This window comes from Alligator mississippiensis, chromosome 7 (assembly GCF_030867095.1).
Source record: "Alligator mississippiensis isolate rAllMis1 chromosome 7, rAllMis1, whole genome shotgun sequence".
NCBI lineage: Eukaryota > Metazoa > Chordata > Crocodylia > Alligatoridae > Alligator > Alligator mississippiensis.
Genome location: NC_081830.1, coordinates 77422308 through 77448357, shown reverse-complemented (window position 1 = coordinate 77448357; position 26050 = coordinate 77422308). Strand labels below are relative to the sequence as shown.

Genomic DNA, 26050 nt, shown 5'->3' with positions numbered 1-26050 from the left:
TGTTCCTATATTTAAGTAACTGAGAAAAAAAAATATGCATTTTGCCCTCGTCCCCCAAGTAAAAGCCACTGAACATTTCCGGTACTACACAGCCTTGTCAAGCAAGTGTACCAATCAGTGTATTAACACTGTTTTCAATTAAATCTAACAAGCAAGTATAATTCCAACAATATGAAAATGAACTGCCAGGGTAATTGTTCTGGAAGTGCTGCAATTATAAATGTCATGGAAATGCATCATGTTTCTCTTGGCAAAAGAATAGTTCTATAGTACAACTAGGGAATCCCTCCTATGCACTTTAATAATCAAATGATCTTTAAAAAAGAAGTCCAAGTTTTACACCACAAAACTTTCCCATTGCTACCACAAAAACTTACCCAAAATATATATGCTACTGGAAAAAGTTTACCTTAAAATATTTTACTAAAAACAGTTTGCAAGATTTCCACAGAGCATCATAAGCATGTCTGATCTCTTGTATAACACAGACTAAAAAACCTACCCAGCAATTTTCACATCCCACCTGTAACTGGTACATGCAGCAAACCCATCCCACAAATAAAATTCTCCTGTTTCAAAACTGGCTTGCCAAGACTGCCAATTCTGGAAGACACTTAGAAATATCAATAAAATTACATCACTGTTTAAAGGATCATCTTTTTTCACAGCCTGTTAAGATCCCCTAGTCTGACCTTAAGAGTAAGTGAAAATACTTGTTTTTATCTTGCCTTTCCTATGTGTGTCTATGGTGAGCTCCATTTCTGCCACATTTTATTCAGTGCCAGACTATTCACTTATACGCTCAGAAAGCAACATAGTCACTCAGTCCTTCTCTACCACTCTCTTCTCCAATTTTGCACAATAAGTTTTGCAGATACAGAGATGTTTAAAAGGAGTTGACATTTTCTTTTCAACCGATAAGGCCCCTTGGGTATGCAGAGCTCTGCATAAAGGCACACAGAAAAGCTGCACTTTGGCTCTGTCATGCCCACCTTACATAAAATGCAGAAGAAGGCGCTACTTCACAGTCAGGGCGCTAGGACCCGAAACCAACTTCCAAGCGAAATGGTGCTGGCTCCTACCCTGTGGGACTTTAAAAGGAGGTTAGACGAACACCTTGCTGGGGTTGTTTGACTCCAGTACTTTTCCCTGCCATGGCAGGGGGTCGGACTTGATGATCTGCTCAGGTCCCTTCCGACCCTACCAACTATGAAACTATGAAGAAAGGCCTCCCAATCTCCGTTAGTTTGAACTGCTGACATAAAGGAAAGGGAGAGAACCAGTGCAGCATTCAGCAAAGGAGGCACAGATAAATGAACATTGATTCACATATAGTCAGCCATCCTTCCATGATAGAGTCTGCTTCCCTCCTAACCCAACAGGGGCAATAATAATTCCTAGAAGTCTGCTTAGAGGTACATTTTGACAATCACTTTCCACAACTTGACTCTGTTGCAATACAGGGGTCTTAGAAGTGGGAGTGGCTTACTCTACTCCCACATAAAGGCCTATTAGGGCCTCCTCACATGGTAATTTCAGGTGGCTCCTGGAGTTCTTCACCCCTACACTGTTTGCACATTAACACTTGAACCTAGTTTTAAGCACTCACTGGACAGCCCAAAATTATGCCACTCCTGTGCAGGATTATCTCTGCTCCATGTTACCCAGGTTATATTGCACTAAATTGTAGCCACTCTAAACTACACCTTAGTGTAATAATAACACCTGCCCCTCGCCCCCTGCTGCACTAGATTGGACCCACTGCCCCCTCCGGCCTCCCACCTCCCCGGCACCCCAGATTCACACTCAGTGCCCCTTACTCAAGGCTGCTTGCGCTGTCTGTCCCAGGGAAGCAGGCAGGGAAGGAAAGGTTAACTTGCCTGCCCACCTGCCACTCTCTGGGTAGGCTAGCCTGGAGAAGAGCAGCAGCCTGGCAGCGGTGGCAGGGGCTGGGCAGGAAGGTTAACACTTCCCTTCATGCTCCGCCAGGACAGACAGTGCAGGCATCCACAAGTAAGCATGGGGGGGCAGAGACTGGGGGGGGGGGAATGGAGGAGTGTGAGGGGGGAAACCTAGAATGTTTGGGGCGGGGGGCGCTAAGTGCAGAGAGTCATAGATTCATAGATGTTAGGGTTGGAAGGGACCCCAATAGATCATCGAGTCTGACCCCCTGCATAGGCAGGAAAGAGTGCTGGGTCTAGATGACCCCAGCTAGATGCATATCCAACCTCCTCTTGAAGACCCCCAAGGTAGGAGAGAGCACCACCTCCCTTGGGAGCCCGTTCCAGACCTTGGCCACTCGAACTGTGAAGAAGTTCTTCCTAATGTCCAGTCTAAATCTGCTCTCTGCTAGCTTGTGGCCATTATTTCTTGTAACCCCTGGGGGCGCCTTGGTGAATAAAATCTCACCAATTCCCTTCTGTGTCCCCGTGATGAACTTATAGGCAGCCACAAGGTCGCCTCTCAACCTTCTCTTGCAGAGGCTGAAAACGTCCAGGTTCTCTAGTCTCTCCTCGTAGGGCTTGGCAATCAAACAATCTGAGGCTGAATCGATTCAGTCTTTGCAACTTAGTCTAAACTGCACAAATTAAACTGAAACAGAAGTGAACAGACATTTACCTTTGATTCAGGAAATGCAGCCACATACTTGCAGTGACTCAGGCCAGAAGCCAGGGGGTGCTAGAGCACAGCTCTCTGGCTGTGTGTTCACTTCCTCTTCCTGCTGCCCCCAACGTCTCTGGGATTTGTAATCCAGAACCAGAGGAGCACGATTCTGCAGAGTTGCTCATCACTTCCTCTTCCTGCTTCCAGGTGCACCTGGGATTTGTAGTCCGCAGTCTCAGCCAGCAGTAAGTTTGAATAGAAGAAGGGGTGTTTAACCCCCCTCCCTAGTCCCAGACCCCAGCTGGAGTTTGCCTGGAGGGGGCAGTTCCCCCCACCCCTCTGAAGACTGGGCTGCATCCCCAACCGGACTTGCCACCCTCTTGTCAGCCACCCATCACTGGTCCAGCTAGGGGCCCAGCCCTGCTCTCTGAAGCAGACAGCCCAGCCCAGCCCAGCCCAGGCCTGAAAAATACTGGGATGCTAAAGGACTCTGATTTAAGTTAAACCAGGAAGGGGTCTGGGTTAGAAGTTCCAACCAGTTTGACCCAGATCAGTTACATCTGATATTACATTCAACCAGGTTAATCTTAAACCAGTTTCAGCCATTTTGAAACTGGTTTATGTGCACTGAACTTCTGTTCTGTTACAGGTTTAAAGCAGTTTCTGATCACTTAAACCAGTTTGTGCGTAATTTCTGTCCCTACCCGTGGAGGGGTGATTTGTACATTTCAGTCCTCCGGGTACAAATCTAGCATTAACACCCATCAACATTTGGATGGCTCACAGTGTAAGGTGTAGTATGTCCCTTAAACTCACTGTTGAAACAGTGGAAAGACACCTTGATAGAAATAAGACTCAAGACCCACAGGCTCAGAGACTTCCTCAACAAGTTTCTACTTCAGACGTGGGAACAAAGGAAGATCAGTAGTTACTGGATTCAGATTCATGCCTCAGCTCTGCATAGAGTATACTGCATGTTTTAAGCTACCTTAAAAGAGTATAAACTGTAATATGAAAGATTGAGTTTGGCTAGTGAACAGCAGCATCACTCTGTTGTTGTACTTGGTTTGTGAATATGCTAAAGCTAGACTATATTAAGGAAAAAGGGAAGAAAAATTAAATGGCAGAGAAAGGATTGTAGTTGAAGCCCTGTATTTCCTTGCATTTGCCTTCTATTGTCTTGATACATCAGTGAAAATTCAATGTCACCATTCTGAGGGAGTGAAACAGATGAACCTAACACAGGAGGCTGGACCTTATTTGGGAAAGGAGAGTGCTGCTGGCAAAAAGCTGATGTATATGGATGAAGACAGGCTACAGAGATTTGAGGAAATGTGGTAACTTTTGGAGACAATTTTTGGTAGAAAAGACAGAGAATGAAATGGACAAACATTGTCAAGAGACTTTATGTTTTGGATTTTACATGTACTCAGATAAGTATTGATAGATACCTTCACAGTTGATATGTTGCTTTGCATGACAGCTAAAATAATTTAAAAGCTCCAAAGCCACAACTTCGTTAGGTCTCAGAAACTTAACTAAATCAGAGCGTGAGGAAATAGAGAGGGAAACCCAGCAGCTGTAGAAAACACTGGGGGGAATTAAATAGGAATTGCATTGTATCAACAAGGAGAGCAAGGAATGCAAGCCTTAAATTAAAGGTTCTAATAATGATCACAGGATCATTCAAGGTCCAATAGCACTCTGCAAATGTTGACCCTGCTTGTCCTGCTTCCAAAACAGAAGGAGCTGCCTGGACCCTCAGGCAGATTATCTGAAATATATACTAATATCCATGATTTGGCAGCTTGAACCTGCTGCCATTTGTACAGCTGGGTAAGGCAAATCTCACTCAGGCAGAATTGAGCAAAAATGCCACAAGGGGAAAACGTCCTTTCAATTGCACCTTTCCCTAGTCCTTTTAATCACAGAGGGAACAATGTGGTCTCAAACTGGATGACTGCATTCTCCCCAGCCCACTTCTATACTTTGCCCAGACACAGCAGTCATCACTTGCTCTGTTGTGTCGATTTGCCGCACACTCTGTTACATGTCGTGGCACTTCAAGGGTAGAAAAAGTGAGATTTCTATAAGATCAAAGAACAGAGCTACATTCTCTGCTGGTGCAAATGGCAGGGATCCACTAAGTTCAGTGCTGTTTCGCCTATTCAAAATGGCAGAGGAGTTGGCCAGTAATTTGCACAAGCAGCCAGCACGTTTTATAGGAAGCTTTGCTTTCAGGACAAAAAGCTGCTACATAAATGTTAAATGCTCAGTATTGGAAATTGTGTAGCTCTAAACTGGAAGAACAAGACTGTCCATAAATTTCAGAAGTAGTTGAAACAAGAACAAACAAACAAACGCAGTGTCTCCTTTCCATTTAAGGGTTAGAAGGAAAAGCAAGTCAGTCACTATTTTTTACCTGTGAGGTCTTGCTAGCTCTGCAAGTTAATCTGCCACTGGCCCATGCCATCAAGAAACATGCAAAACGTGAAATATAACATCTATTTTCTGAATGACATTATCAAGTAAATATCATCAGACTCACATTCCCAAGGTGAAAAGTTACTCTGGCAAATGCTATGTCGAGCTTTCCCCTTTCTTTCCCCTCCCTGAGTTTTTATGTTGCATTGATTTTATCACTGTCATAAAGGATAGTATAGGCTTTCCACTTCACCACTGTGGAAATCATTTCTGTGCCCAGTCTTAAGCAAATAAACTGGAACCATGACTTCTTATTTGAGAAGATAGATAACCTTGAGTATTAAACCTTACCTGCCATTTCCATGATCTTGACTTGCCATTACAAAGGAAGAGCATCCTCATCTGCAAATTACTAAAAATAATCAGCTGCAAGATGTGACCTTGGATGAAGCAATGTTAAATTGGCCAGCAAATTTTTCTGAGGCATCACTGTTATTAACTTGCAATTTTTTCATTTCAGTCTGCCACTGATGCTTGGCAGGTTATAATTTTTCATTTTCGCACTTGGCTGATGCTCACTCAAGTAGAGATTATGGAGATAGCAGTGGAGAATTTTTACAAAGGGATTTTTCCCCTTTCACTCCATCATATCAGGATACAAATACAAAACAGATTCTCTTTATGAGGCAGTTTATCAGCTAGGTATAACAGGAAGGATGCTTGAAAAGTAGCAGTCTTACAGTACTGCAATGGTAAAAATTGTTCCTATCTTACCTCAAACGCAGGGTTTCCAAATTGCTGTTGGTCACATATGCCTGCTGAAGTATAGAAGTGTAATGACACACCTAGATGACCCATCATTTGTCATGATATCTGAATTGAAAGGACCATGACCATTAGCTGGAAGACTCAACCTCTTTATGTGATCAAGTCACTAGAGGGAGACACAGGTCCACACTGTATTAGTTTACATTTAAAAAGCTCCTGGTAAATCAAGATTTAAATTAAGCCAGTTTTCATTTTTTGGCAAACTTTTTTTCCTTTAACATTAGAAGTCTAAGAACAAGACACAAGGGGGTGTTTGCACTGTTACTTTGCAAATGGCTCTTCAGCCTGCTAAAGCAATAATGAAGTATATCACCATGCAATGCCTGATCCCTTCCTCTCTGGTTTGTATAGGCTTAAACTGGCAAACCATTAGCTATGTTGTGCCATTTGCTTTTTAAAATACTCTATGGTTTCCATTATTAAAAAAAAAAAAGTTACCCACATAATATGGATTAATAGCATTAATAGCATTTGTATCTCACTTGTTGAAATCAGGAAAGAAAAATGGTCTGGAGGGAAACATACAGACAAGAAAAACACCAGTTACAAAACAAACACTACCTCATTGCAACAAAACTTAAGCTGTCACTTGACGTAGTTATTCCTGAGGCTTTTAGGCTGAACTTTCTTTCCTATACAAAATGCAGTCCAGCAGTTTATCCAAGAAAAGGAAAATCTTCGCCAATCAAGTTGAAGGACTTGTTTGTTTCCCCTGGCTCTTACCAGACTCAGCATCTCATTCTCTCGTTTTCTGAACAAATTGCTGGCCTGTCAGGCACAAAACACAACGAAAGTTACCCTAATGGTCCAGTCTGGAATTACACTTGCCATTTCAAAATTTTCTCTCAGAACAAACTGCTGGTAATACTTCTAGTATACAAATACCACAATGTTATACCTAAGCAAAAAAGTAATTGTCTATATACTGTGGTAAAAGCCACTGAAGTGGCTTTTAGTGGTGTTTCATATTAATCATGGAAAATGTGGATTTGGGTTTTTTTTTTTAAGCAAAAATTTGGGATTTGTTTTTTTAATCAGAGAAAACTAGGATCCCTGTTGACAGCACAGGGCTCTTTAAACAAAGGCAAATCAGGATCCAATGGAAAAAAGTGAAAACAGATTCATTAAGACTAGAACTAAGGCACAAGTTTGTCAATGGGGTGGACAATTAATCATTGGAAATACTGCCTACAGGGAGATTCTGCATCGCACAAAGTCTTTCAAAGTCAGCGCTAAATATCTTTTAAAATACATGCTCTAACTTGTCAAGAAAGTATGGGTTTGACATGGGAACCACTGGATGAGATGCTATGACCCATGTTACACAAAAGCGTCAAGACAGATCAAAATGGCTTCTACTGGCCTTACAGTCTATATGGAGCATGTGCAACAAACCAGAGCAAGGAAGACAAGGGACGCTAAATGCTGTATCACCACTTTGTGGAAGCAAGTAAACTCCCCCATTTTGGAACGGAGGAGGAAGTCGCTCCCCTCTGGGCCCAGAGGCACTGGAATACCTGACCGATGCGTGGAGGGGCTGGAGCAAGCCCCTTTAAAACAGGACAGTGGAAGGGACAAGGAAGGATGAGACACAGGTAAAATCAGAACTGGCGACTACTGGAATCATTCTGCCATTTTTACTATGGTTTTTTTTGCTGGAATGAAAAATCAGGACTACAGCATTTTCCCAGAGAAAAGGAAACATTGAACATTTCCATTTAGGAAAGGGGAAAACATCCACTTCATTTTTTTCAAAAATGGAAAATTCCTAAGTTTTCCAGTGCCTGGATCCACTTTCTAGATATCCTGGAAGCTAGGCAGGTTGCCACATGAGCATCCAGGCAGCTAAGGGCAGGAAGCCTGTCTACCTGCATGGCTGAGAAGCTATCTATAGAGCCAGGGTGGCCCATCAGCCTACATAAGAGCCAGGGGGCCTGGGAAATTCACCAGGCAGGTGAGGGAAAAGCCAGGCAGCTGGAAAAAAAAACAGCTAGTCAGCCCAACAAGTTGAAGTCCATCAGGAAATAAGGAAGTTGCGTTTTTTGACAGCAGTTTTCCATGCAGAATTCTGTACCAGCTCTAGGCAGAACCTGGACGTAGTCCCGACATGAATTCAGTGGTAGAGCCATGTCAACATGACAGGAAGTGCCACCAGGCATATAACTATCAAGGTTTTCTTCCCAGAGCATTGTGGAAACTAGGCTACTTAAGCAGAGCAACAGTGGGCTACCCTTACTGTATGGTGGATCAGAAACTAATGGTATAACCATATATATTAAATAATAATACACAAACTTGTAATTAGCTACAATTATAGATGCATATTTGGTATTTGAAATCTGCCATTCTCCTGCAGGAATGCAACTCTGAGTCATAGGAAGGTGGATTTTGGCAACTTTTTATTTTTGTAGCACTTTTCAGTTTACAAAATTAATTACTATGAATTTCACAACTCCTTCTAAAATAATCCTTTGGTGACCACCTGCGGCAGGCAGCTTCAACTTTTCAAGGGCGAGTAAAAGAAGAAACTCCAATATTTAAGGGTCAAGTGATCGAAGCAAGAGAAAAATATACGACTGGGGAATGCATTCCATCTGTGAATTCAGCAAGAGAAAAACAGCAAGACTTTCAGAGACTCCTTTATAACCAATTTAATTCTAAATTACCAAAATTCGCGAGGCCTGATCCAAACCTCTGTGATGTAAATGATGCCTCTGACTCAGACCTGAACTCTAGCAGTTCATTCCAGGACCTGCAATTCTCAGGGATTCTCTGAAACAAGAAATGATTTTCAGTTAATCCTCCACAAAACACTACTGAACTCAACTGAGACTTTAGCTTTGTCATTAGTTGGTTAAGAAAAATAAATTCTGTGAAGACAAATCTGAAATAACTACATGTTATAATGGAGTTTCTTCAGATTTCTCTAGCAAAATTAAGAAGGGAAAAAACTGGCCTGCAAATACAACGTATTATGTCTCTCATCTTTCAATGGAGATCCCAACATAATATTATCACTTATTTCAAACACTAAAATTCTTTGTTCATGGGGCTTAGATAGTGTCATGCTATCACTGGAACATGCCTATTTTAGGAATGTAAATATCATTTTTTTAAAAAATAACTTTGCTTAAGCTCCTCTAATTATCTCAGTTAAACGATTAACCGATAACATAGCAGCTCACACGTGGCTGCTACTGGGAGTTGCTCCTGAGATTCCAGGGAGGGAGAGAGGAGGCAAGCCCAGCCAGACAAGACAGCCCACAGCTCACCTGAAGCAATGCACTGAGAGAGAGGGAGCACCTGTGAATGAGCAGCTAATTGTTTAATTGATGAGTTATTAGACTGCTCTTGTTTTCCTCTTAGCCTTATGAATATTAATCTCCCTCGCTCCTCCCTCCCTTCCTCCCTGCCCTGCTGCCTTCTCATTGCTGCTGGGACCCCGCATGGCTTCCCTTTCTCCCTTCCATACCAGACTGCGCCCGCTCTAAACTAAAGGCTAACCGGTAAGCTAACCAACCGGTCATCACGGAACTTACTGGTTAAACGATTAATCATTTAACCTTTCAGATCCCTAGCCTATTTTAACCATGAGCTCCCAACTTTCAGTTCAGAGAGCAAGGATGTGAATTAAAAGGTATATTCCTTTGCAATCACTACTAGTACGCATGCCAAATAGGGACATAGGGGGTGCATCTACACATGCACTTTACAGCGGAGTAGACTAATCAGCTCCACAGTAAAGCATTACCGTCTACATGTGTGCCACTATTAGGGCGCAGTAAACTAATTAACTCTGCTGTAGGACAGTACTGTCAGGACAGGACTATCTTACCGCAGAGTACTTTCCTGAACTGAAACCCACGTGGAGATGGTGTTTAGGGGTGTAAATTGTGCCTTGTCAGCCAGAGGCCTGCTCCACCCCAGCTCAAATTACAGTTGGCTGTAGCTCAAACTACTCTGGAGTTTATCGCGTGGCATTAGTTGTCTGTGTAGATGAAACCCAGGGTGGAGTTAGGGAAATGGGGGAACCAACTAGCCAATGAAAAATTAGTCCACAAACCAGAGATGATCATCGAAGAGCAAAATCATCCAGCTAGGAGTCAAAGCAGCTAGTCAAACTTGTTAACTTTTCAAAGTACCCAACTGCCACTTCAGAAAGGACGTGCTGGGAACAGTACTGGGACCAAGTTTTAGCTTACATTTTTAACAATCGAGAGACACCCTTGACAAGAGGCTCTTTCACATTCTTGTTGAAAACGCCTACCCAGAAACAGAGAATTTCTGTGGTAGGTACAGGGTCCTGTGAGCCCTTCTTTATCTGCCCCAATTTGATTACCATTTAGTTTAAAACTCCAGATTAAAGACTCTCCCACTGGGTCTAAGTTATGGAAGGAAAGGCAAGTACTCTAAAATAGTTTATGCCCGATTGCCTCCCAGGTTCATAGTGCACCTCCACAGTATTCCACCTGCTGCTGTACTCTCCTGTTCAGAACCCCAAATCAGCTCTCAGATCCCCAAGATGAATCCACAATCTCTATACCCCCAGGCTGGCACCAGAAGACAGCATCACAGGGCAAAACAGAAGATGTGCATGTCAAAAGGAAACAATATTTGGTACTCCCAGCATGAGCAGAATTATATAAATCTGTTAGAATTCCCTAGGCCCTCCTAAAGCTACTGTATTTGTATACAAATCAGCAAAACCTAGTTTAGAGAAACTAATCATGCCACTAATACTTATGCATAAAATTGTCAAATTCTCACAGGGAATACAATTCAGACAGCAATTCTTGAAGGAATCTTTTTGGTACCAACATCAGGTATTTAGCATCATAAGGAGTGAATTCAATAAAAACATACTTCAGCTGCTTTTGCTGGACACTTTTTATTGAATCTAGCCCAAGGTTGGTACTACAGCAACAAATTTTAACAATTCATGGTTTTAATTAAGTAGATATCATTACTCTAGTTTCATTTTTATATTCTATTCTTTTTATCTGCCAATAATACAGACAGTCCCCCTGTACCACACACACTGCTTGCTGCTGTTAATTGAACAGGGCTGTCAAATAGCCACTGATGTATAAGATGTCATTTTCAAATCTCAGATCAGCAGGACTTGCAGGGGAGACTCATCCCATGTGAGGGCATATGGTCTTATACTCCAGTCTTTGAGCTTTTTGCCAGAGACAGGCATCCTTTACATGCAGCGAGGATGGTATAAGGAAGCAAAGTACCAACAAGCAGCCTAACCATACAACCCTCTAAGTACCTAGTGACCACACACACCTTTTGGGGCAATGGTGCAATCAGATGTTTTGTTTTGTTTGATTTTTCTTACCAAACCTTTCTGAAACTTGTTCCACCAAAATATTTTTCCAACAGACAAACTGTTTTATAACTAAACACTTTTCCCACACCAAAATTTTCTTCCTGTCAACGGAGAGTCAGAGTTTTCCACTGAACAACCATCATCCACTAGCCATGATCACAGTCCCTTGCTAACATGCATGCTGCTACTGCCTTTCATTGCCACAACCCCCGTTCTGGGAGACTTTCCACAGATGCAATTTCTGCCTAGGAATGTGGTTAGCATTAGGGTGGTAGAATACCTTGATAATGAAAACTGCTCTGAACGGGCTGACTTGTATTCATGGAGAGCCCAAATAAATCTACTCACATTTTGGGAAAGTGTTGGGGACAACTTCCTAGTGTAAGTGTTAGAGATGCCAACTAGAACCTGTGGTCTTCTTGATCTGATGCTCACAAACAGGGAAGACTTGGTGGGGAATGTAGAAGTGGATGGCAACTTGGGCAGCAGCAAACACCAGATGGTTGAGTTCAGGATCCTGAGGAACGGAAGGAAGGAGAACAGCAGAGCAAGGACCCTGGACTTCAGAAAAGCAAACTTCGACTCACTCACAGAGTGGATGGGCAGGATCCTCTGGGAGGCCAGTCTGAGGGGGAAGGGAGTCCAGGAGAGCTGGCTGTACTTTAAAGAAACCTTACTGAGGGTGTAGGAATGAATCATCCAAATGCACGGAAAGACTAGCACGTGTGGCAGAAGACCGGCTTGGCTTAGCAGGGAACTCTTCAGTGAGCTAAAACACAAAAAGGATGCTTACAAGAAGTGGAAACGTGAATAAAATGACTAAGGAGGAGTGCAAGAATATTGCCTGGGCATGCAGGAATTAAATCAGGGAGTCCAAAACACAGTTGGAGTTGCAGCTAGCAAGGGATGTAAAGGGTAACAAGAAAGGTTTCTACAAGTATGTCATCAACACAAGGAGGATCAGGGAAAGTGTAGATCACTTGCTGAATGGGGGAGGCAACTTAGTGACAGAATGCAAAAAAGGCTGAAGTACTCAACGCCTTTTTTACCTCAGTCTTCACAGGCAAGATCAGCCCCCAGACTACAGCACCTGGCAGCACGGTTTGGGAAGGACATCAGCTGCCAACAGTGGCAAAGAACAGGTTAGGGACTATTTAGAAAAGCTGTACAAGTCCATGGGGTCAGACGCAATGCATCTTAGGGTGCTGAGGGAGTTGGCTGACACGATCGCAGAGCTGCTGGCCATTATCTTTGAAAACTCATTGTAAAGAGGCTAGAGGGGCCTCTTTGCTAGAACGCGGCACCCCAACCTGCAAGTCCTCTGCCCAGAAGCTTTCCACACTGTAGAAAGAACTCCCGGCACACCCGGAGCTCACTTTACTGCCTCGCCAGGTGCACCGGACTGGCTCGCCCAGCATCCCAGGGGCTATTTCTGGCCGGGTAGCTCCGGCAAGGAGAGAAGAGGGTGAAGGAAGACAGGCTGGGGTGCCCTGTTGAGTATTTTCATTCTAGGAGAACTCCCCAGGAATGGGGTGGCAGATCGATTGATCTGCGAGCTTAGAGGAGCTCATTATCTGTAACAAGTGTTAATTGCCACGGCATTCCTTCAAATACCGTGGCAACAAGTCAGTTAAATTGACAAAAGCTACAAGAAGCGTGCGGCAGGACCCGTGAGAGCCGACAAGCTGCAGGCAGGGCAGCAGCCAAGCCTGCCGGCTGAGCGTTTTTTTTCTTTTTATTCACTGTTGTGTTTTTTTTCTTTCTTTGAAGTCGAGCCCCACTGGAGATGCCCGAGCCCAGATCTGACTGGGTGGACACCACCCCTCCTGGAACCCATTAAAACACCAAAGTCATGGCAGGCGAGAGCTAGGAGGACCCCAGTTTGACTAAGACCCCAAGGTATTCTCTGCAGGGTCTCTCTCTCCTCTGATAAACCTCTTTAAATGAAGAAATCTCTGTTTTGTAATTACCAACACAACAAATACCCTAAAAAAAAGAAAATGCCACTCTTACTGAAGTTCAAACAACAGGGAAACAGAAATACATAGATTTCAGACAACATTTTAAAAAATACTAAATAACACAGTAGATCTTGCCATGGTGCATTGGATTTTATGGAGGTGTGATTTATGTGCATGTTTAAATCTTTTTTTTGCTCATGCAAATTACAACCACGTAAATTCTGTCCTCTGAAACCAGAAGCAGGGGTGGATAGGGGATGGGGATGCAGTGTTGTAGTTGCACCCTGCTTTCATTCTTGCTCCACCTACACTTTAAAACCAACTGCCCAGGAGAAGCAGCAGCATTTCTACTCATGCACTGTTGAGGGAGTCAATTGACTTCATGGCTCATCATAATGTACCCAATTCCTCCTAATCTGTCACCACTCCATAGGTGTTAACAACCTTCTCTCCTTTTAATGTTCTTGATATTACATTAATCCACGTATCATCTTCTGCAATTTTGCTATCTCTTCCTGGTAATATCTTTCTTCTATTTCACAGCCCTGCAGACTTTTTAGTTCTAGCTAAAAAGCTTAATTCAGGTATGTTAAGTAACTTAGAAGAATATTAACTCAGGTGTGGAAATGATTGACAGTGAAGTATTCCAGCCTTCAGATGCTCAAGAAGGCTATATTTTGTTTTACAAATATGAATGAAAGATGAGCATTTAAGCATAATGACTACAAAACGAATATATCTCTGGACTATGTTTTCCTGGTCTGTTATATTTTTAAAACTTAGTATATAAGCTACCAAATAAGTACATATTGCAATGAAGTTATATTTTTACTTTAATCTTAAAATGAACAATATAGCACTAGGCCCCTAGCATATTAACACATTTAGTTTCTCTTTAACTATAAAAAATGTGTGTTGTTTTATATGTGATTATGCACCACAATACCAGCACCCCACTTTTCAAAATCCTAGATCTGCCCATGGCCAAAAGAGTTTAGCTTTCTAGAAAAGGGGAAAGTGATTGAAAAGAACTAGGAACAACTTGTCTAACACACATTTTTTTCCATGATCCATTAAACAGTAACAGTTCCCCTCCAAGATAGTCAGGTGTATTACACCACATGCCTATAGCAGCTCAAGCCAGAAACCGGGGGGCACTAAGAACACAGTTCTCTGGAACATAGTGAGCATGAGGTGTGTGTTTGCTTCCTCTTCCTGCTGCCCCTGAGGTCTCTAGAATTTGGAGTCCAAAATCATAACAGCAGGACTCTGCAGAGTTGCTCATCACTTCCTTTTCCTGATTCCAGGTGCCCCTGGGATTTGTAGTCCACAGTTACAGCCAGTACTAAGTAAGCAGGGCAGGGCAGCTCCGTACTCAGGGGGAAGGAAAGTTTAACACCCCTCCTTTGCCCCAGACCCCAGCAGGGGTATGATTGGGGAGGCCAGTGAGCCAGCCAGTGAGATCAGTGAGTCAGTCATCACTGCTCCAGCTAGGAAGCAGAGAAGCAAGGTCAGCCCTGCTCTCTGGAGCAGACAACACAGCCCAGAACAGGACTGAAAAATGCTGGGAGACTGTAATCTAACTTGAACCAGGAAGGAGTCTGGGACAGAAGTTTCATATACCAGTTTGACCCAAATCAATTAAGTCTGATACTACATTCAGCCAGGTTTATCTTAAACCGGTTTCAGCCATTTTGAAACTGGTTTATGTGCATTGAACATGTATTCTGTTACAGGTTGAAACCAGTTTATGTGCAACGTCTGTCCCTAGCCATATAGTGCAAAGTAGATAGCTTGCTTCATGCAGACTTCATAGTCAGAACCAGCATAGCAACGCTAGCTGTAGTCAAGCTAATAAACTGCTCTTCTCCCTAGCACCAGTTAGCCTGGGCACTCAAGAGTTAATTCAGTTCTTTCTTGTAGATCTGTTACTGAACATGGATCATGATTCAGGACAGCACTAAAGCATGTGCTTAAAACGCCCTACGATCAACAGAACTTAAAAACATGCTTTTCCAAATCAAGTTTGTTAACTTGCAAGCAGCAGCCTTTCATTCAAAAGTTAAGTAACTACTTAAGTGTAGCTGTGAATAAGAACACTTTGCTGGACTGGGGTTCTGGTCCTTCCATTCAGGCATTAAATGTTCATGCTTTGATATCCAGAGATCTAAGGCTCATTACCATACGTGGCCCAGCCAAGAGGCATTACATAACCTTTTATAATATCTCAGACACATTTTAGTTCGGGTTCAGTAACACTGCAGGCAAATCTTCTTATTATTTCACCCAATATATTCACTCATCCCTAATCCAAATGGAAATTTGGGCACAGGGGATGCTTGCAGGAAATCTCAAGAGGAGCAAAGCTGGTGAAAACAAATCATCAGCTTTTCACAGCTGAAAGACTGGAAACGGTTTGTGTCATCTATGAAAAAATATATAGAAAGCTTTGCCAATTCACGTCATCTATTTAAATTAGTAGCAGGTTATTTAAATTAAAATATAACTTATTAAATTATGAAAAGTAATGATAATCAGTTTTGAAAATACAAACTTTCAGCCAGAGTTTATGAGCCTCACTACATCAGGTTCCAAAATTCTGGTAGTCACAAGTTCCATGTATTTACTTTGGCTCACTCTTGCCTGTTGTTGTTGGGTACTTGTGACACAATCGAGGGAGTATGTGAAAGAAAACATGAGTACTGCAGAAATGTCAACGCCCTTCAGAAATGTGTGGTGGGAAAGCCTGAGTCTCTTGAATACATTGGATAAACACTATATGAACCACTGCTCTCTCTAATATTATTTTGTTAGCACACTCCTGACCAACAGAATTTTCAGTGCCAAGTCGTCAGTAGGTAGCACTGCTCAGCTGAGTTTTCATCAACAACTTCTTTTGGATAACAGACAGCTATCAATAAAAGTGACTAACAGTACAGGTTGCAGACCGGCTGAAGTGAGCACACAGGTCTCAGACCAGCAGGGGACGTGAAGAAGCTGTGCTTCATGATCCCGGACCACCCAGGACGATATTTTAAGGGCAACCTTTGAATATAAACAACTGTTTGCCCATCCCAACAGTCTGCATGACCACATTACTTGCTAAGAGTGATTAGATAAGCCAAGAGTTATTGTTTACAACCAGATGCCACCAGTGCTGAGACAGCAGAGGTGTTAATAGTTTGCACCTTTACAGAAGCGCAGCATATCAACAAAGTGACAATTAAATTCTGTCAGTCTCACCAGCCTTTGCAATATTTCTACTCTAAGATCAGTTCTAGAAGAACCAATAGCAACTTGCAGCCTCTAAGTTATACAGCCTTGGAGTTATATATATATATATATATATATATATATATATATATATATATCCTTATACTTTCACATTAATTTTTTTCCTGATAGTCTTAAAATTGTACACATAAAGTCCTCTTCAGTGTATGTTAAATGAATTACTGCTGGAGAGACTGGAAAAGTTATATGGTATATAAGTCTATCTTATGCATTCTGAATCAGTAAATTAAGATGCAGGAAAGAAAAACGTGTAGAACTAAACAACAGCAACATTTACTCTTTGGTTGTGTGTGACCCACAGCAACAAAGGACCAGAAAGTATTTGGGAAAGTATGTAGCTAGCTATCCCTTTCTCTTCTCCTAGGAAAGTTACAACAGAGCACAGGTTTTTTGTTTCTGTCAGAAAGGTACCTCTTAATCATGGTAGGAGGAAAAACAGACGGTCTACTTATTGACCTTGGCTCCAAAACCAACTGAAAAAAAAGAAAACACCTGCTATACAGACCTAAACCACTGAGATGGAAACTTGATCAGAAGAGGAAAAAAAACATGAAAAAAATAAAGAATATGGAAACACATTTTATTCAGCCTTATCTGGTGAGACAGAAGGGTATTATTTTGTTTTTAGGTAGAAAACATTTTCTTCTGAACATGCCTGCTGTTTTTGCATTTCTGTAGGTATAAAGGAACATATGGAAGCTACTGTACATGCATCCTTTTTATAGCAAATTCCTCTGAGAAATACCAACCCAACATGACAGGAAAGCTATAAAAGAATCCAGTTCCCTCAACATAAGTTCAGTGGAGAAGACTACAGGATACACAAAGTTGAAACAAAAAGGTAAATCATCAACATCAATCTTTTGCAGAAGTGCTAAAAGGGACACATTCAAGATGTTTCTTGAGATTGATACCATAATTTTGTCTTGCAAGGTGCCCGTGGAAACTTGTAAGCTGCTTCTTTGCAACATTTATTTTTAAATTGCACATGCAAATTGGTTTGCTACGGTGGACTATTCCAAAAATAGAATATTAAATATCTGCAAATTCTAAGCATTCATAGCATTTCCATTGCAATTCTACCGAATTATACAAACTCTGATACCTAGCCTTTTGAGTTGAAGTAATAGCTCCATTCATGACACAGTGAAATGGGCTACTGTCTTTTTAAGCCTCCGGCAAAGCTGGAAGGCAGTGAATAGGCAGAGCTGTAAAAGCTCCTATTTATTATTATAATTTTCATATAATACAGTAACACCCCTGGAACAGAGAAGTGATGGGTTCCAGAGGCCAATCAAACTGAGATGGGAGTTAGCTGCATTTTAAATAAACTGTAGTCTCTATATAGTTACGGTATACATTACAGTAATCCCACCTGGAGGTGATGAGGGCAGTAAGCAGTATTCCTAGACCCTCATCTCTAAGAAAGGTAGGAAAAGGCTTTTGCCATTTCCTAAGGTTTCCTCCTGGTTAAGGACAAAACTCTGAGACACTGCACAGTTTTGAAGAAAAGCAGGAAGGTATCTTTTTTATAATGGTTGCATTGCATCCTTACTAGGCCTTCAGAACATTTCCTCTTCTCACAAATATCTCTATTTCTTCACAAGAGTTCAGTTTAATCTGTACCTGTTCTCTATTCACAAACTGATCTCTGTAAGCAGGATGTCATCTTCACAATGTTGTTTCATTGCGCATGTGGAAAAGGAGACCTACATGGAGGTCACCAGGATGTGGCTAGCAGCAGGACTATCATCTCTTCAACTCTCCAGGAAGGTTCATTTACGTATGAAAGAGAGTAACCCCTCCGGCAACTCACAGATAAGGGTTTTTGGAAATTATCCATTGCAACTCTCTGGGTTCTTCCGATGAGCAAGTACAGCCACTGGAGGCTTAACAAAGCAGCTGGTGTGGGAGACCCAGATTCAATCTTCTCCTCTACTAAGGGAATTTAGCCCCAAGAGGGCCCAAACTCTCTGGAAATTTGAGAAGCATTCTTAATCCCTCTGCTTGACACCGTGACAATTTGCATGAGATAATTTAACATTCATTGGCCCAAAAACTAAAGCAAAAGTGAGCATTCCTAGTGTTCCTGAAAACAGAGAAAGTCCTGGCATCCAGTCTCTTTATTCAATGGTTGTGTCTACTTACAAACAGAAGGAAGCCAGAAGTCTAGATTTAATGCATCCAGTTAAGACACTGGGCACATGAGGGCAAGGTTTAGTCTAAGTTTTATGTCTCTGTTGCAAGACACAATATAGACCTAATAAATAATAATCTAATTTCCCCTACAATTTCAACCAGAAGAATGATTTTAATTTACTTCTTGTTATAAACCAGTATGGTGTCATGTTGCTTGGCATTTATATCAGCTGCCACGTTGCAGGGGCAATTGAGGTGACTCCTCTATCTAACTATATAAATGGTAAGGTAAAAAAAGTTTTCTTATAACCTGGAGACTGTTCTGGACAAAATTACTCTATAGAGCTAGTGGTTTACGGTCATGTTTGAAGAATAATAGTAACCAGCTCCAGGTTTTCCAGACCTTTTGGTTAATTAATTCCTGGGTCAATTGAACAAAAATAAAAGGCTACTCTGCCAGAATAAAAAGCACATTTCCATATATAACTTTACAAGAAGTTTAACTTTGAGACCTAAATATCTTGACAGTATCCATTAAAATCAAATCCATTTCAACTAGTTCTGAAAAAACGGAATTACCTTTGATATATATTTTTACACTGACATTTTTTTATGCCATCTCAGGACATCAGTGATTTTCAGATATTTGAATCAGAACTAAAAATAGTTCAGCTTTAAAGGTCAGAAAAAAAAAATTCTCCTCTCCTTTTTGGTAATATTTCTTTTATCCCCTCTTTCTGAGAAGTGCCATTAATTAGTGCCTTTCAACCAAAAAAGTATTAGAAGTGTCTCTATTAAGCAAACATACATTTCAAAACTGAAATCACAGAAAGTGTCCATTAAATTCAAAGGGGATAAATTGCCTTGCTTGGCCACTCAGAGTCTTTTATACCAATTAGAAGGACATCTTATATCACATAAAGGAGTGAGCCACAGAAAGAACACCCAGAAATACTTGAGACTTTTGTATTAGCATCATTTCCCAAGGATTCTCTCCAGCCTCAGAAAGAGGCAGCAAGATTTTTTTAAACATCTTTTAAATCTCTCACTCACATTTGAACATAGCAGGATTTTCTTTTCATATTAATTTGGTATATGCTTCTCAATAAATGGTTTTTTGTTGAGACTATACTAATTCAGTAAGGCAAGGAAGGGGCCTTAAGCATGTAGCTAGGTTCCACTGTTAATGAGACCTAAAAACATTCTTAAAACTATAGCAATGTTTGCAGTGCATACCCAGGACACAGGGACTGGTTTCAACAAGTTAAGGGGCTTAGCTTAAAGAAATCAATTTGACATAATTGGAAATAAAAATATATGTAGTTTAGAGCCATTCTAAGCTGTTAAGGAAAGCAAGTTTGACAAGGACCATTTCTGCAAGATCTTAGACCAAACTGAACATCAATTTACAAGATAACTTCAATCTTTAGAACTGCTTTAACGACACAGATTCCACATTATCATATTAATATATTTCAAAATAATGTTGTGTGTGCAAAATTTAAAGAATAATATCAAATAGCAGCAAGCCAGTATTAATGCTAATCAGGTAAACATTTAAAAATCAGAGCTGGGTGGGGGGACCCTTAAAAGTTTTCTTTTAGAATTAAGTTGGTCACTGTAGTAGTTAGAAATTGAATAATATCTGGTATACCTCTCTGTTTTCTATTCCTAAACCCAAGAGACCTGTACCTCAGCAGAAGTACTCACATCTGTCTATATCTTACAAGTTTATAATCAGAAGAAAAAAAAAAAAGCAGTTACTACAAATTCAGCTATGCCCACATGATTCTTCATACACTTAAAATTGTTAAAAAGCAAAGATATAACCTTGTATATTCAAGGTTATTGACCAGTGTAGCTTTATTGACCAGTGAAGTCAATAAAGCTACATTGATGTATACTAATTATGAAACTTATCCTCCCTGTTCTCAACAAGCAAAAAATAGTAATATTTTAATACTTACAAACAACAAGAGGAAGAGGAATAGAGAATACAGTGTGCAAGTACCATGCTTAAAATTAACTTAGTGAGAGAAACTGCAGCTCCTGGGAATTTTTGACTTGCATGCATTTGCTTTCTCAACCTTAACTCTGCATTAATAAAACATTTTGTATTTAAATATTTCATGTTTATTTTGTTTTTTAAATGTCCTGTACATCCTATCTACCTTGGAAGAGTGGGGTATTTAAATGTATATTACATGGGATTCAGATTTTAGACACATGCTAAATAAGTAGCTTTAAACATTCATAACTTCAAAGCTAATGATCCACTTCACTTCAGATTTAGATTGTTGAAGTGCTGGCATAGGATTACAAAACAAGCCAAGTGTCTACTTCAAGCCATTTTTGAGTTATACAACTTCACAACTCACAGTATTTTCATTATATGTAGTATGGAAAAACTTCATCAAGGACACACGAAAACTATGCATTTTGCACATCCTTCCAATCCAATGTCCAAACATGGAAAACTCGAGTGCAAAAGGAAGTGTTTTGAGAAAATTGGGGGAATGATGAAGGGGCTATAGCAGCAGTAGGGCTAAGGACTGAAGTTACATATAAACCAGTTTAAGTGATCAAAAACTGGTTTAACCCTGTAACAGAACAGAAGTTCAGTATACATAAACCAGTTTCAAAATGGCTGAAAATGGTTTAAGATAAACCTGGTTGGATGTAGCATCAGACTTAACTGATTTGGGTCAAACCAGTTTATGAAACTTCTGTCCCAGACCCCTTCCTGTTTCAAGGTATATTAAAGTCTCTCAGCATCCCAGCATGCTTTGCAGCCCTGGGATTTGCTGTCTGCTGCAGCAGAGAAGGGCTGGGGTGAAGGGGCACAGGGAGGCAGGGACTGCCCCCCCAATCAAGCCCTGACTGGGATATGGGGCTGGGGAGGCGGGTTAAAGGCCCTTTCCCCCAGGTAAATCCTCTACCCCTGAGTACAGAGCCACCCTGCCCTGCTAAACTTACTGAAACTTAGTGCTGGCTGTGACTGTGGACTACAAATCCCAGAGGCACCTAGAAGCAGGAAAAGGAAGTGATGAACAACCCTGCAGCATCCCACTGCTGTGTTTTTGGACTGCAATTCCAGAGACCTCAGAGGCAGCACGAATGAGCAGCAAACACACAGCCCATGCTGGCTACATGCCAGAGAGCCATGCTCTAGCACCCGCAACCTTCTAGCCTGAGCCACTGCAGGCATGTGCCTGCATTTCCTGAATCAAAAGTAAATGTGTGTCTAGTTGTTTCTCTGTTTAATCTCTGCAGCTTAGACAAACCTGCAAAGACTGAATTGATTCAGCCTCGGACTTTTCGACTGTCTGTATACTTAGCCTAGGAGTTCAATGACAAAGACAAGCTGCTATAATGAAAATGTTGAAAGTCTGAAATTGACGTCCACCAAAGAGAGAAAGTAGTCATCTTTGTCTCTCTGGGCATAACACCATCTCCCCCAAACCCTGTGGAATACTCTCACAAGTGACATATTTTTCAATTGTGCAACTGCCATTACATCGTTTCTTTCCACATCAGGACAAAACTGAGAACTTCTGTAAAAACAAAAACCCACACAGAACAAAGAAGAGCCATTAGCCCAGTGGTTAAAAGACTCAGCTGGTATGTGTGAACCCAAGATTCAAGACTCAGCTCAGAATCAGGGAAAGCAGAAATGTGAACTTGGGAATCCTACACACCAGGCAAATGCCTTTATCACTGAGCTATAACATCCAACATTATCTGGCTCACTTGCCATAATGTCCAGCAGCTCCAACAGAGTAAAATAAGTGGGAAAAGAGAGAATGACCCTCATATTCTAGTGGTTAGGGTATTCATCTGGCACATGAGATTCAAACAAAATCAGGGTCTTGAAGCTGGACATCTCATATCCTCTCACCTTTCTCCACATCATCTTATCTCCTCAGCTGCATCCTGCCATAATAATCCTTCCCAATGAATGAACTGCTTTTTCTACAACTCTGTTGACTAAATTTGGACTTAAGATTCTACATCAGCAACCCCAAGTTACCATGCATGACAAAATATTGTGCACTCTTACTTCCTCCCACCTTACTGCCCAATTTAGCTAAAATACTTATACCATAAGAACCACCACAGAATTCTCCACAGCAGATAGATGGCAAGAGATATTTAAAATTACTAAGAATGGTTTTGTTCTCATCTCTGCATTTGCACACTATTCCCTTTAGGGACAGGAATTGCAATTCTGTTACTGCTCCTATAGAAGCCAAAGAAAAAGATGCACGTGCACTCGAAAAAATAAACTCCTTTGTATAGTCAGTACACAAATAAGAGGGGTTTTTTTCTTTCAGGAGGTAAATGGAGTTGAGTCAGCCCAAGTCCTGTAACATGGGACTGGCTTCCAGATGTGTATGTCAACTTCCCCCATGAGGTAAACATGCGTTGTTAGAAGAAACTGAGGCATGCAAAAATAAAATGACTTTTTACCCAAGATACCTGTGGCACAACCATTAACTGAACTCAGACCCGCTGAGTCCACAGTGCTGCTGTGTCTTAGCCAAATAGCAAGACCATCCTTCATTGCATATATCAGTATCTTACTTACTCTAAATAAATAGATAACCACCTTTTACCTATGAACATTTTTATAATTATTTAGTGATGTTTATCCTTGTTTGGTATTGTATTAATATGAATAGAGCAGAGGCAGTAAAGCTTTTCTTACTAATGTGAATATGGGCACAGGGTACACAAGTATCTTCTGTACTTTCATCAGAATTTTGTATTCCTTCTCACATATTTCAGGATATGAGCAAGGGAACCCCTAATATCCAGTGGCAGTTATATTTTCTATGCAACTTGCTGAACACTTCCTGTCATCTGAAGCACAGGACAGCAAATAAGGGCATTTTGCATAGCAACACGCTTTACTATAGCAAGCACTCCTCTTAATCATGTCAATTATTTTCTGTTGACATTTTCAAAGCTCCCTAAATGATCTGGTCTACAAATATTTGAATAGGCGTCCAAAAAGATCAGTCTTAGATACTATTTAGTACATCGGACAGAAGTAGAAAAAAATATATATATATTGGATCTCATAGGTATGTTTTCTCCTCAAAACAAAGTTCTTTCTTATTGTAGTTCCTCTGTAATGGTTCCCATAGCAATAGTTCATGGTAACAGTGAGACTGCAATACTCTAGAGAAGTCCCTAACACAATTCTTCCCCTATTCTAGACACCAACCAAAAATGTATCACACTTCAAAATTTTCATCCCTCCAGTTTAATTATCTCTAGAGTGAATATTTGTGAGGGCAACTTTAGTGATAGGGATCACACAGATTTGTTCTATGCTAATAATGGCTGTAAAGCTAAGTTATTCAAAACAAATCTCTGCATTGGAAGCATATTCTTAAATAAGCTGGAAGTGTTGTTATTCCAAAGCCAAATTAAACAAGGGGGTACCACAGAAAGCCAATTAACTAATTTAGACAGCAACACAATGTAAATCATTGCCCTTATTCTCACCCAGCATGATGTTCTGTGATTCATAGATGCCACTTTGTTAGCATATGTTTCAAGAAAAGGCATATTTAATATTGGTAGCATTTAAAGACAGCATGTAGTTCCCATGTCTGAATTCCAGTGGGATCTTGTAACTAAAGAGGTATTATTTGTCCACAATTAGCATGCATTTAGATTTAGTGTTTCCAAACTCACCTTGAAAATTCACAACAAAGAATTCTGAAATTTTGGTTTCAAGATGTCAGACTAATAGCAGAGAATGGGTATAAGTAGAAACAACACTGGCACAAGGACAGACTGGAGGGAATTAGGAACAGCTTAACATGTACTCTAGTATTTTCCCCTCTCCAAACTGGAATGGGAACAAGGGTTCTGGAGTCTCCGTGTCCTTCTGCTATCAAAGATCTGTAAAACTTACTAAGAAGAAATGCCTCATTCCCCCTTACTGGCCAGTCCAGGTACAGATTAACAGTTACACCGATAGCTCAAAATAGCAGATGCCATGTTCTTAATTGAACAATTCCAATTCATCCACGCCAATGACTTATTTATGGGTCACTATGTGACCCCAATGAAGTTGAGGTGGCCCAAAATCTATACAAATTCTCCAGTGTTCCTGATCTCAGGTACAGTATCAAGACAGCATGTAGAAAAGTCCTAATTCTAAAAAGAACAAATTAAGCCAGGGATCCTATGGGTCATACGGGACTTATATTTATACAGACATAGGTCCAACAGTATCAACAAATGCCCTCAGTTCTTCAAATCCTGATCATTTTACATTGGGCTTGATTTTCTTCTCACACTACCGTACAACTGGTGAAACTCCACAAACTGTCTGAGAATTCTTCTAGTGTCAACCAATGTAAGCAAGCAGAAAAATTGTTTTTTAAAGTCAATAGTTAGACCTCTGTAATATCTGATGTGAATGAGTCAAGCCCAGAGACATGAATGGGGATACTCAATATATAAGAAAAACATTAATTTTACTTTTAAATAACTTCCCCTGGGCTACACCAGTTTCACCACATTTAGGACAGGAAAACTTTCACCCTCCTCCACATTTTAGGGAAGAATGCGGAATGTTTCCCACTTGAGACAGATTACTTCAACAAATTTTCTTTCCTTTAAAAAAAATTACCAGTTTAAACAGTTTAAATTCACTGGGGATATAGATTCAATCATTTCCATCAGGTTTCCTTCCTTATTTAAATTAGCATTTTCCTACATATGTTCATGTCAGCTTTAATAAACCTATTTCAGCTTCCAATGTGCATATCTGACCTTAGACACTGCCTCTCTAGGCTCCTAAAAGAGTCATGTTGCATTAAGTAAAAGGATTCTTGGAAGAGGTCCTTAATTTTTTTTTCCAATCAAGAAACAGGTGAATTATTTAGATTCCAATTTTTGTAATTAGATTAGATGCTTGATTTATTTCTTTGTCTTTCTGCCAAAGTACCATGTACCTAGCAAATTTTAAAGCAAGCATCACTTCTTCCATCCACACGAGGGACCCAACTATATTATGCGAAACTAGTATCATTTACAAAAAAACAAAACAGGAAAAAGTTTTCAAAAAAGTCAATAAGATGTTAAGATACATTTGTTGATTTTAAACATGCTGGCATCAACTGTAATGCAACCTGGTACATTCAGGGAGATCTAAAATCACTAATTTCACTTACTCAATCTGGAGGAATGTTGTAGCTTCAGCAGAATGGAAAACTTACTTGAAGCCCTATATACAAACACCATCTGCTCTCTTGCAAAAGGTATAATGTTTGAAATAACAACATTCCTTTCTCTTCCCCTCACCACCACACAGTTACACTCTTGGTGGAACAGAATGATTCTATTTATATGAAGAGCCTGCAAAATAAAGCACTATAAAAACAGAAGCATATGGCCAAATAACTCTGCAGTATTTAGCATGTTCACCTGTAGAGCAAGAGCT

At 40.7% G+C, this 26050-nt stretch overlaps 1 protein-coding gene across 3 annotated transcripts in view; it reads right to left on the bottom strand.

Moving 5' to 3' along the window:
- NAALADL2 (N-acetylated alpha-linked acidic dipeptidase like 2) overlaps positions 1 to 26050 on the bottom strand; it is a 1094482-nt gene that overhangs the window by 1047349 nt on the left and 21083 nt on the right. The window lies entirely within an intron of this gene.